Source organism: Patagioenas fasciata, chromosome 17, assembly GCF_037038585.1.
Source record: "Patagioenas fasciata isolate bPatFas1 chromosome 17, bPatFas1.hap1, whole genome shotgun sequence".
In the NCBI taxonomy this organism is placed as follows: domain Eukaryota; kingdom Metazoa; phylum Chordata; class Aves; order Columbiformes; family Columbidae; genus Patagioenas; species Patagioenas fasciata.
Window position 1 is genome coordinate 9,178,110 of NC_092536.1, and position 10,986 is coordinate 9,189,095.

Here is a 10,986-nt window from a genome sequence, read left to right on the forward strand (position 1 = left end):
AGAGCTGTGAAGTGCCCCAGTGCCCCCCTACAGATCAGATGCACACTCAAGGAGCAGGCCTGGCAGCCCCAGAGGAAATGATTTTCACAAAAAGCTGAATTCAAAAAGCAGAGAGGATGACACAACCCAGATGAGCTGTTCCTTGCACTGAATGAGAAAGCTCGGGGCTCTCAAAGGGGATTAAAGGGATAAGCTGCTAATTCAGGTCTCCTCACTGATACCCAGAGGGACCAGCTTAGTTATGCTCCTAAATCAGGGAATGCCTGCCCTGCAGTGAGCCTGTCTCTGCTGGATAATGCAGCAGCAGAGACTGATCCCTGACATACTGAATAGTCTCCTCGGTACAGTATTTGCTGGTGCAGGGCTGTAACCTCAGCTGCTTAAAGCAGCACACACATACCTCAGTATCAAGAGTCACCAGGCTGTCCCCATCATCTGGGGGTTCCCAGCCTCCCTCCCTCTCCGTGCAGGATGCAGACGGTCAGTCTGCAATGGGACCTGTGTCAGAGCAGGGAGGAAGCTGCAGCTGCACAGGGCAGTATCACAGACCCTCCCTCACCCCTGACCTCCCAGCAGGTGATGAGTTTCACAGCAGAACTCAAAGCAAGACATTTAAGCACATCTTTCAATAAATCCAGCCTCTGACCACAAATCCCAGGGTAACCAGCTTAGCACGCTCCAGGTAGCAACATGTTTAGCACAGAGGCCACCACAAGCATCCCTCATTCCTGTGATTCTGTCTAAATAATTAGTAATCATTTTGTTGAGGTAAGGATGCAAAAATCAGCTCGAAGCACAGGCTTGTCTGATCTATTTTTACTTCACACACTTCAAAACCTGTCAAGGCCCTTCTCTTCTGCACTGCCAAGGCTCTTTTTTCACTTATAACTCATTCCTCATCACAAGCACTTGGAAGATAAAAGACTTTGCACTGTTTGGGGCAGACTAACAGGCTCCTCAGTGGACAGTTGCTGACAAAGATGCCAAAATATAAATTGTTTCATTTTAAGAAAGCAAACAAGACAGGATTAAACATTTGCATTTAGAGATCATACTGTCTACCACCAGATCACCTTTGTTTCACAGCTCAGAAGAGGCAATGGTGTATCTCAATACAAACTCTTACCACCACGCTATCTTGACAGCGCAGCAGGTGTAACAACCCTCAAGGGCAGCTGGCAGAAAACCTGGCCGCCCCAGCTCCAAGCAGCTGGGCACCATTATCAATGGATGAGAGAATCTGTTTTGCAGTTTACTGGCATTAAACAAGTGCTCTTGGAATAGATGCAATAGCTGGTTTAAGGCTGCCAAGAGGTAGTTCAAAAAACAAAATAGACCGGAATACTCTTAGCTGGGGCCGGCTCTCCAGGAAGCCATGACCGCATCTTGATCTGCTTTGAGACACTAAGTACTTGATTATGAATCTCTTCTGTTCCTCTCTGGCTTGATAGTATTCCAGTTCAGTGATGTTGACTCAAAACCAGAATAGCCACAAAACACAATAACCACATAGTAACTCTTGCCCAGGAAAAGAGCGAACAGGAAAGTCAGCTTTTCTTCCACATGCATTTACTTCTTCTCTCAGAGACCAGCACTCAGTCTGCTGCATCCAAACTGGCCTCAAAAGCCAACCACAAAAACATTGACGTTTCTTTCTACAGCACCAGGTTTATTCATCTCGCATGCCAGGCGTATTACAAGGGTGGAGGATAGATACTTTGCTGCTTACTGATCAGCCAGGTCCTCCACTTCTAGGAGGTTTATTCTTCCCAGTCCATTTCTGAGGCAACCTGCCTCAAGTTGGATACAATGATGGGAAGCATTTGGAAAGCTATCAAACAACTACATGGGCCTTATTCAACCTGTGTAAGTCCCCTGAAACACACGAGGTCTCATCAAGCACAAACATGGCACAGAAAACTGGGAAAAGGCTCTTTCCCAGACTAGCAGCAACAGCTGCCTTTGGGTCTCCACGTCAGACTTCTGAGCGGAGCTTTGTTCTTGATCCCCTGAAATCTTTTGGTTTGCAGAGCCAACAGTTTGACATGTGCACCTTTGTCTGAACTCTGCTGCAACTGAATGACCGAGTAAGTCAGAACAAAACTGCTCATTTTACCAACAGTTTTTCAGGGTTTTAGTTTTTCAGAAATTGCCATTGAATGAGAGTGAAATGGAGGACTCCAGAAGAGCAGCTTTGACACGCAACCAGAGAGACAACAGCCCAGAGTCTCCAGCTGCAAGGTCCCTGGCCTGGGTCTCAGCCCTGGCCTGGTCCATCCCTCAGCTCCAGTATGAAATTAAAAGTATTTTGCAGAGGACTGCTCTGTGCCCGGGCAAACCTGTCACTGGCAGCCCCCAAACCTCCTGCCTCCCCACCGCTAAAAGCACCGGGACAACAGGACGGTTCAGCCGTTTTGTCACCTTCTGAACTGAAAAGTCAGGAGCAGAAAAGGCGGCAGCATCACCTGTCGCCTTTTACATTGTTAACGCCTGTGCTGTTTCTATCCCTCAGCAAATATCGTTACCTCACTGCATTGCCTCTAAATGGGTGGCACTTGCTGACCTTCCAGACTTTGTTTCTGTAAGACTGAAATAGGGATTCCCTCATGGTAACATGCAGGAGGATCTTCTTTGAATAGGACATGCCCTGGAGGATCAGCGACCCAGAGGAGGGTCCCAGGTTGGAGCAGGGTAATGGTGTGGGGAGGAAGGAGCAGCAGAGACAAGCAGTTACGGACTGGCCACAGCCCGCCATTCCCTGTCACCCTGAGCCATGGGAGGGGAGGTAGAGGAGTCAGGGATGAAGGAGCTGAGCCTGGGGAAAAGGTCGGGGCGGGAAGGTGTTGTTTTAATTTGTCTTTGCTTCTCAATATTCAAACCTATTTTAGTTGGCAATAAATTAATTCTCCACAAGTCAAGTCTGTTTTGCCTGTGACAGAAATTAAGTGATGTACTGGTCTGATTTTCTCTGATTGTCTTTCCCTGGCCTGTTGAGGAGGCAGAGTGAGAAAGTGGCTGAGTATAGAGACCCCTACCAGGTAAAACAACAGGAGCTGTCACTGGGGTTGGGGTTCAAAGAGAAACAGCCAAGATGTAAGGTAGGATTCGGGATCAGAATGCTAAAGTAAAGCTGGGGCTGCTACTAGAATTATCCCCAGTGTAACCCTTACACTGGAGAATTGGTGTGTCCCATAGTGTTAGTTTCAGCCTAAGGACAGGGTTAGGATCATGTTCCAAGAAGAGACAGCACACTGAGTATCAGATGGAATTCTGCAGAGGGAAAGTGAAAGCTGCTACTTGGACCATCCCAATAGTCTCTAGCCAGAGGCTTCAGCATGTCCCATGGTATAAATCTCAGCCTAGGTTTAGGATTAGACTTCATGTTTTTGAAGTCAAATTCTGACATGGAAAACCTCTAATGAGTTCCCTAGAGCTTCCTCCACTTTCTCCATGTCAAATTTGGCTCATTAAATGGAAAAAAAAACAAAAAAGTTGTAGTGAAAAGACAAAACAAGTGCACCACATCCTAACAAATACACAGAGACAAGGATGAAGCAACATTTCCTCTATGTGCATTCACTTATTTTCCCAAACCACAGCACTCCCTACTGCTGTATCCAAACTCTCCTCAAAAGCAAGAGGTGAACAAGACTGCGGGCAAAATGATGCACTCCTGTCTGGTTCTGAAGATGTCTCTGATGTGCACTTTTATGGAGTGTTCTTCAAAGAGGAACAATATTGCCTAACAACTGAGCTTTGCAAAAAACAGGCTTGCTGTTCTAGAGATGTACGAGATGTGCAGAAAGGAGCTAATTTGATTGCGAAGCAACAAACAGCAACACCTTTTTTGTTATAGAAGAACGGAAATCTCCACACTTCAGTTCTGTGTCTCAGCTGGATATTGTCAGGGGAAAAAACATCCTATTCGCCCTGCAGTCTACTTGAGATTTTAGACAACTGTAAAGATATCAATAAGGAACATAAAATGCCATCACATGTGTCTATCCATTATCACATTCTCAGCTCCACAGCATGTCTGCTCATGGCCATCAGCTGCAGTGCTCCAAAACCTCTAAAGAGGCTGCTGGCTCATAACAGTTGTGGCCTGACTTGTATCTCTAATGAGGGCTAAATACTGCAAACCCATCAAAAAAACTCACCCCCTCTCCTCAAAAAGCCCCAACACAACCACCTTGACAGCTCTTACTTTTAGAGAGCTAATATCTCCTTCGTTATTTGTAGATGTAAATTGCACTCGGCATATTCACAATTGGAATATTGAGATAACGCACATTTGTATTGCAGAGGTCTGTTCTGCCAAATGGGGCAGAGAGGCATCTACCCTGAAAACAGAACTGAGTCTCCTGAAACAGGGATTGTAAATAAGTCTAATCAACTAATCATCATCTTTCCTTGCACCTGAACAGAGTAATTTGCAAGATGTTCTTATCACAGTATCCAAAATAATTTCATCGGTGATTTATCTTCCGCGTGTCCTTAAAAGGAAAGAAGTGTGACTGTCTTTTCAAGGATCTCCCCTGTAAACCTCCAGAACAGAGGAAGAGACTATAACTCGTTCTCCAGATTCAGAGTCTCACACTGGGTTGACCCCGGCATCACACAGGGGGGGTCTCAGCATGATCCTTCCTTTAATTTTAAATTACCTGATACCTGTTTTTAAAATTACTGCGAAGTATATGGTGCCCAGTGTGAGATTCCTCCAGCTGCTAAGAGCAAGCAAGGAATTAGCAAAGAGCTGGGTTGTAGGAAAACGAACTATCCTCCTAGAAGTGGAAAACTTGTTAAATGTCTGTGCTCATCCAGGAAACAAAGCTGTGGGAAAAAACAAAACAAAAACGAAAATGCAACAACCTCAAAGTCTCTGTTGAGCTCCCCGAAGCCAGGTGGGCAGGAAGATAAGAGGCTGGTGGGCTGCACTTGTCCCCGTGGTTGCTGCTGCTGGGGAGAATGACAGCGTTCTGTGGGCCCCTGCGCAGCGGTCCAGGATGGGCTGGGTTGGGCCAGGTTGTGCCCAAGCAGGCTGGGCTGTGCCCAACTGGGCTGAGCTGTGCCAAACCGGGCTCCTTGACACAGCAGCCTGAGTGGCAGCCGCGGCATCTCAGCATCTCATCTCCCTGCAAATCCAGGCATTCCCATTGCCATCCCTTTGCATCACCAGCCCAGTGCTGTTGATATTCCTGCCGAGTGCTCTGTCCCACTCCCTGTTAATATTTTAGGCACTGTGGGACAAAATGTGAGGAGTTTTGCCTCACCACAAGCAGTGGTTCGCTCAGGAGTAGATGTACTAGCATCTCTCCACTGAGCTGGAAACAGGGCAAATCCCCAACCAGACAACAGATTTTAAGTCCCCAGGAAAGGGAAAATGAAGAGCAAATTAAATGTTCACTGCAAGCAGTTCACTAAACAAAAGAACAATAATTGTGGTTTTCTGCCATTCTTTTCATTTCTCCCAGAATAACTACGCATCTTCTGGATACAATCTGTTTCTTTGCCAGCCTTCAGCGTTCTCCCCTGAATTAATGATGCTGGAAAATCTCCACTTTTCATAGGCTCTTATAGTCTTTGCTGAGCAGCAGAGGGCTGCACAATACTTGCTTATGCAATGACTGGTCCTGCGCCAGGAATAATAGCCTGTCTACTAAGAACAACCAATTCACACAGAAACCCAAAATACTTTTCTCATTAAATGTCTGAATTAGGTGAAGTAAAAACACCCTGAACCCACTAGCAATACCGGACACTAATAACAGCCTCCACACTGAGTTAAATAATCCCACAATCTAGTCTTTGAGGAACAGAAGAGGGAGGCACTTCCCTATTAATTATCTCCAAAGTACTCTTGACACTATCAAGAACTATTATTACAGGACCAGGAAACAACAGGACACCCGAAGCACTTAAAGTGCAACTTGACCTGGGAAAGTCCCTGCAGACAAGCACTGCTTTTGGTACTTCAGGACCAGCATGCCATAGTCATATGGGAGCTCTTCTGCCCACAGGCACAATCTGTCCCTGAGCAGATGCGGAGAATAGTATCATCTTACTTGCAAAGTAATCTGCAGCACATTGCTCTTAGCAGCGTTTGTTTTAATTCTATTCTGGACCATGCTTTAAATGTGGTGTGTCCACATTTCCTCCCAAAGAAACACTGAAGACAGGAGGGTCCCACAAAGTTAGCTTCATCTAATGTGGGAGGAGGAAGACCAGGTCTTACTGTCTGAAATCAGCTTAGCTGTAATAAGGTATAAGTCTAGATCTAAATTTTTATCTCTCTCAGGATGGAAACCTCAAAAAACCCTGGGAGAACCCCTCCTCCATTTTGACTCATGGTTGAGAACTAAGCAACCAAATGATTGACACTTTCTTGTAGACCTCAGAATTCCACCCTTTGCTACTTTACCAAATCATTACTCCACTGAGATGTCAGCCTTCCATCCTTGCTCACATTTTACTGGCAAGAGGAAACAGGACATCTCTACTTTAAATGAAAGCTCACTGTGAAGCTTAAGTAGCAAAGAGATGAAGACTGGACAGTTATCCTGACCACCAGCACCAGAAATTCATGTTTGCACTATATTCTGCCCTTCTAGAAGAGGGCATGGGAAATCTAGGGCCCACATCACCTCTGCCTTTCACTAGCAGAGATTAAGAGGTTGCAGTTTCTCCCATGATTTTGAGAACTGGTACAAACCAAGTTCTGTTACCCAGGAGAACAGGGCTTTTACTATGTGGCATGTAGTTATAGTCACAGACAAGACACCATAGCTTGTCACTTATTTCATCTACATAGCATCCCTTCCCAGCCTCTCTGTCATAATACAATACCTCACAGACTGATATTCTGCAGAGTAGCCTTGGAAAATGAACTGAAGTACAGCTTCAGGATGAAGTTAGACACACCTGGAGAGCAGAACTGCACATGTATGTGAGGAAAAGTCCCACAGTTCTGTGCAAAGCAATTTTTTTAGGTGAAGCCTTCTCTATCCATTAAACTCTGCTCTGCTGTTATCAGGGTCTCCCCTCTGGTTTTGTAGCACAGCACAACCTTGGTTTTGACTTAGGAAGATCGGGTGAATTTCTACCTGCACCTTTCCACACATCATTTCACACAGCTGCAGAGTAGCTTCTCTGTCCCACATGAGTACTTCAAAGGCATCTACACTGGTGACATCAAAGGGGCAAGTTTCATGTCCAAGTTTCAGGCCTGCAGCTTGTTTCTCTCTATCAAACACAGGACACTGTGGTGAGCCCTGAACCCACTGAACAGGAAAAGGTTTACAAGCCCCCACACAAAGCAATGGCAAAAATGAAAAGAAATGCTGCAATCTGTGGCAAAAAGAGGTGTCAAATAAAGGCAGATGGTAAAACCAGACAGCTGTATCTATCCATTGTATCCTCCACTGCAGATAAACAGATCCCTTAAGTTGCTGAACCAGAGGAATCTGCACACCTACCTCAGTGCGCACACTCAATTAGCCAAGTGTCAGGGAGACACACAGCATCAAGCACAACAGTTGCAATAAACTGGGTGTGTATGAAGCCAGCACTCTGGGAATGCTGAAGGGGAAAGAAAGTCAGTCAAGTATTTTCACGCTAGAGTTTGTAATAGCACTAAGCTTATGCATATTATAGCAGAAATTACATTTGTTGCATTTTTTTCCTTCCAGAGGGTTCTGGTTTCTTGTACTCCATTCTCTTACCGACAGAGCCATCTAGTGGATGAGACATCATTTGATAGAAGGAAATTCGGATTTATCACGCTGTACGTAAGGATAATACACACAGCCTTTAACAAACTAACAAATCAGTTAGTCTAGTCTGAAATTACTAAGCAATATGTTTGTCTTGGCTGGGGCTTAAATTCCTGCCAATGTGAAACTTCTAACTTTTCAACATCAATTCACAATGGCTTTCTGAAGAGGGTAAATAGCTCATCCTAGACTCAGTTTCAACCTGAATTCATAACACAAAACTCTTATTTTATGAAAAATCCAGTATCTTCTTCAAAGCTGATGTAGATTAGAGAGCTTACATGTTTTAAATAAGGTTTAAAAGCTAAGGCAACACTGGTCGTTAAAATGTTAAAAAGTTTCATTGCTCTGTGCTCAGTGGACAGCCACAAATGTAGAGTGAGAAACATCAGAAGGGGTAGAAACTTCTTTAAGCAGATACATTACAGAGTTTGTTCTACCAGTCAAATCTACTGGGGAGGGTTCTTGTTTCTGAAATTCATCATTGTCCCTCTGCTCTCAGTGCTGCCAAATGGCACATCAACTGTTCCATGGGAGAGAGAAGAGCTCAGTGGAGAGAACAGAAGCTTGGCATTGCACAGGAAGAACAGGAACTTTAACAAGCAAGTGAAAAGGTAAGCAAGTCATCATTATTGGAAATGATCCCCAACAAACCAGTCACTGCCAGGCAGCTTGAATTTGCTTAAATAACATTTCACTGTTCTACTCTTCAGGGTTCCCCTTGGAGTTTCAAAACCTTTGCTGTTCGGGTAGCTGTTTGTGGTCAAAATGAGTGCCCTTTCTCCCTGCCCTCTGCAAAAGAAAGTAGCATCTAATCCTCAGAAAAGGCTACATGCTATTCAGCAGTCAGAAGGAAACAATGAGACACCAAGTCAATGAGACAGATTTGCAGCCTTGCAAATAATGTTGAATCTCTCCCCAAAAATACTTTTAGTCAAGTCTCCCATCTGTGGCTTACTTCCTTTTCCACATATTAATAGTTCTTTTTGGAGGCTTTACAGGAAATTGAAGCAGAACTTTGAGGGCTGGGAAGTACCCAAAAAAAACCCAAACAAAAACAAAACATAAAAAATCCACACCAAACCAAACAAAAAAACAAACAAACAACAAACCAAAAAACAAACAATCAGTTGTTTGCTTTGGGAAGGCAGCTCTAACTGTTGAAGAAGCATCCTATAAAATCTTGCAGCAGATACTTGCCTCGAGTTGTACAGAAATAATGTATCATGCCATTCCCGTTCTGTTGATGGTAGTGTAACTCCACTGTACAAATATTCCAACATGATTAGCAACAATCACAAACCTGATGTATTAGAAGCAATAAAAATCAGTTAACAGCCTGCAAACATCTGTTTCAAACAGACATAAAGCTGCCTACTAGAGAAGTGGGCATCTCGTGTATCACCATACCACAACCAGCCAAGCTATCAACAGAAACGTCTAGCTTTACCTACCAACCCATTTCTAGAGGTCTGAAGTGTTAGAACGTGATTGCCTCAAGCAGACAGTTCAATTCTTACCATGAAGCTCGTGGTACAGCAACAGGATAGAATTATTTTCTCCTTTATGTGTTGAGAAAAAAGTCAGTCTCAGTAGGCATCCAGCATAGACTCAAAATGGACTTCAGCTTCATGTTGATTTTAAGATAGCCTTTCTCAAAACAGTCTTGTGAAATTCAGATGCCTTTACTTAAGCATGGGAAAGAAATTCTGTGAAAAGATGTATTCTCTCAATAAGAACAAGAACCAAACTGATTATTGAGTTCCAAACACTAAAACCACCTGTTATTACTAGTCATTAGAAAGGCTGTAGACTGCATGCAGACCAGTGCATTTTCACTTGCCCACATCTTACAAAGATACTCTCAGAGGGAAATGGTCCGATCAACTGGTTATCAGTCACAATTCTCATCCGAGTGACTGTCAATTTGAAGAATGACCTTTCCACAAGTATTTAATACCATTACTAAAGCCCCAAATCGCTCCTTTTAAGCGGAAAATATTGTCTTCAGGAAAGCATTACTGATATACAAACATGACTCAAATGTCATGTTTTGAAGCAAGGCTTTGTGAAAACTGCTGTCTTTTGGACAGGTTCCTCAGTCTAGGTATAAGACTTAGAATTAAGCTCAAGCACATCCTAAACACATTTTAAGGATGTTGCTAATACAAATATTTAGGATCATTCCTATCCAGAATAATATGTAGCAGGGTTTTTCTAGTGATGAGAAACCAAACACAGCTTTATTTACAGACAATTCAACAAAATTAATACATTAGTTCAACTTTCATGTCTGCACACAAGGGAGAGTCTTCACAGCATCAGAGCAGAAAAGCAAGATCAGAGATTTCACACACATACAGACTGATAATAGATTGTATGCAAGTATGTGATTAGGTACAGAAGTGTTATATTTAAACATTTCAACCCTCTAAGGCAGTAAGTCAGCCACTCTATACTTCTAGCAAAATAAAGTTACAACTACTTTTGGTTTCCTGCAGATCAGCTGATGATCTATATGACCAAAAGGTAAAGCTGATCCTAAGTTTTATTGAAAAGATTTGCATTTGTATTGCATTGTATTTAATGGATAACCATTCATATCACTATCACCACACAACCCGCGCTACTTTTCAAATTCACGAAACATTTCAAATGCCTATATTGTCTTCTTTTCCGAGGCAGAGGAAAAATAAACAACCAACAAACAAGTGAACTAATAAGAGAGTTAGAACAGAATTCTTCACTGCAAATATAGACTCAGACTATCAAAGTTGTGTGTTCCTAATGAAAAATTCTCCCTGTATCCAAAGAGAAAAAGAAGAAATGCAAGAACACAAGCTCAACATGCAGCTATGAAGATGGACCTCTACCTATTGTAGGTCCACATGAAGCCAAAGAACATAGTGCTTTGCTTCTCATACAGCCTGTTTGGCTGTATGTTCCATAAATGCAGGTGCTAGTATGACTAGAAAACATATTATTTAAAAATTCTTCATCAAGAATGCCTTCCAATTCTATAGAGAATGAACAACAGGACCAACCAAGAAAAAGAGAACATGATGATCTTTAAAACTCAATGCATCACACAACTACAAAGCAGTCAAATTTAGATATAAAGTCCACTGTTTTCCAGACAAAGCAACTTTAAGTTTGAAAACAATTCACAAAGTATTTGCCCAAGAGGAGTCCTGTCACAGAGGAGCAGACAAGA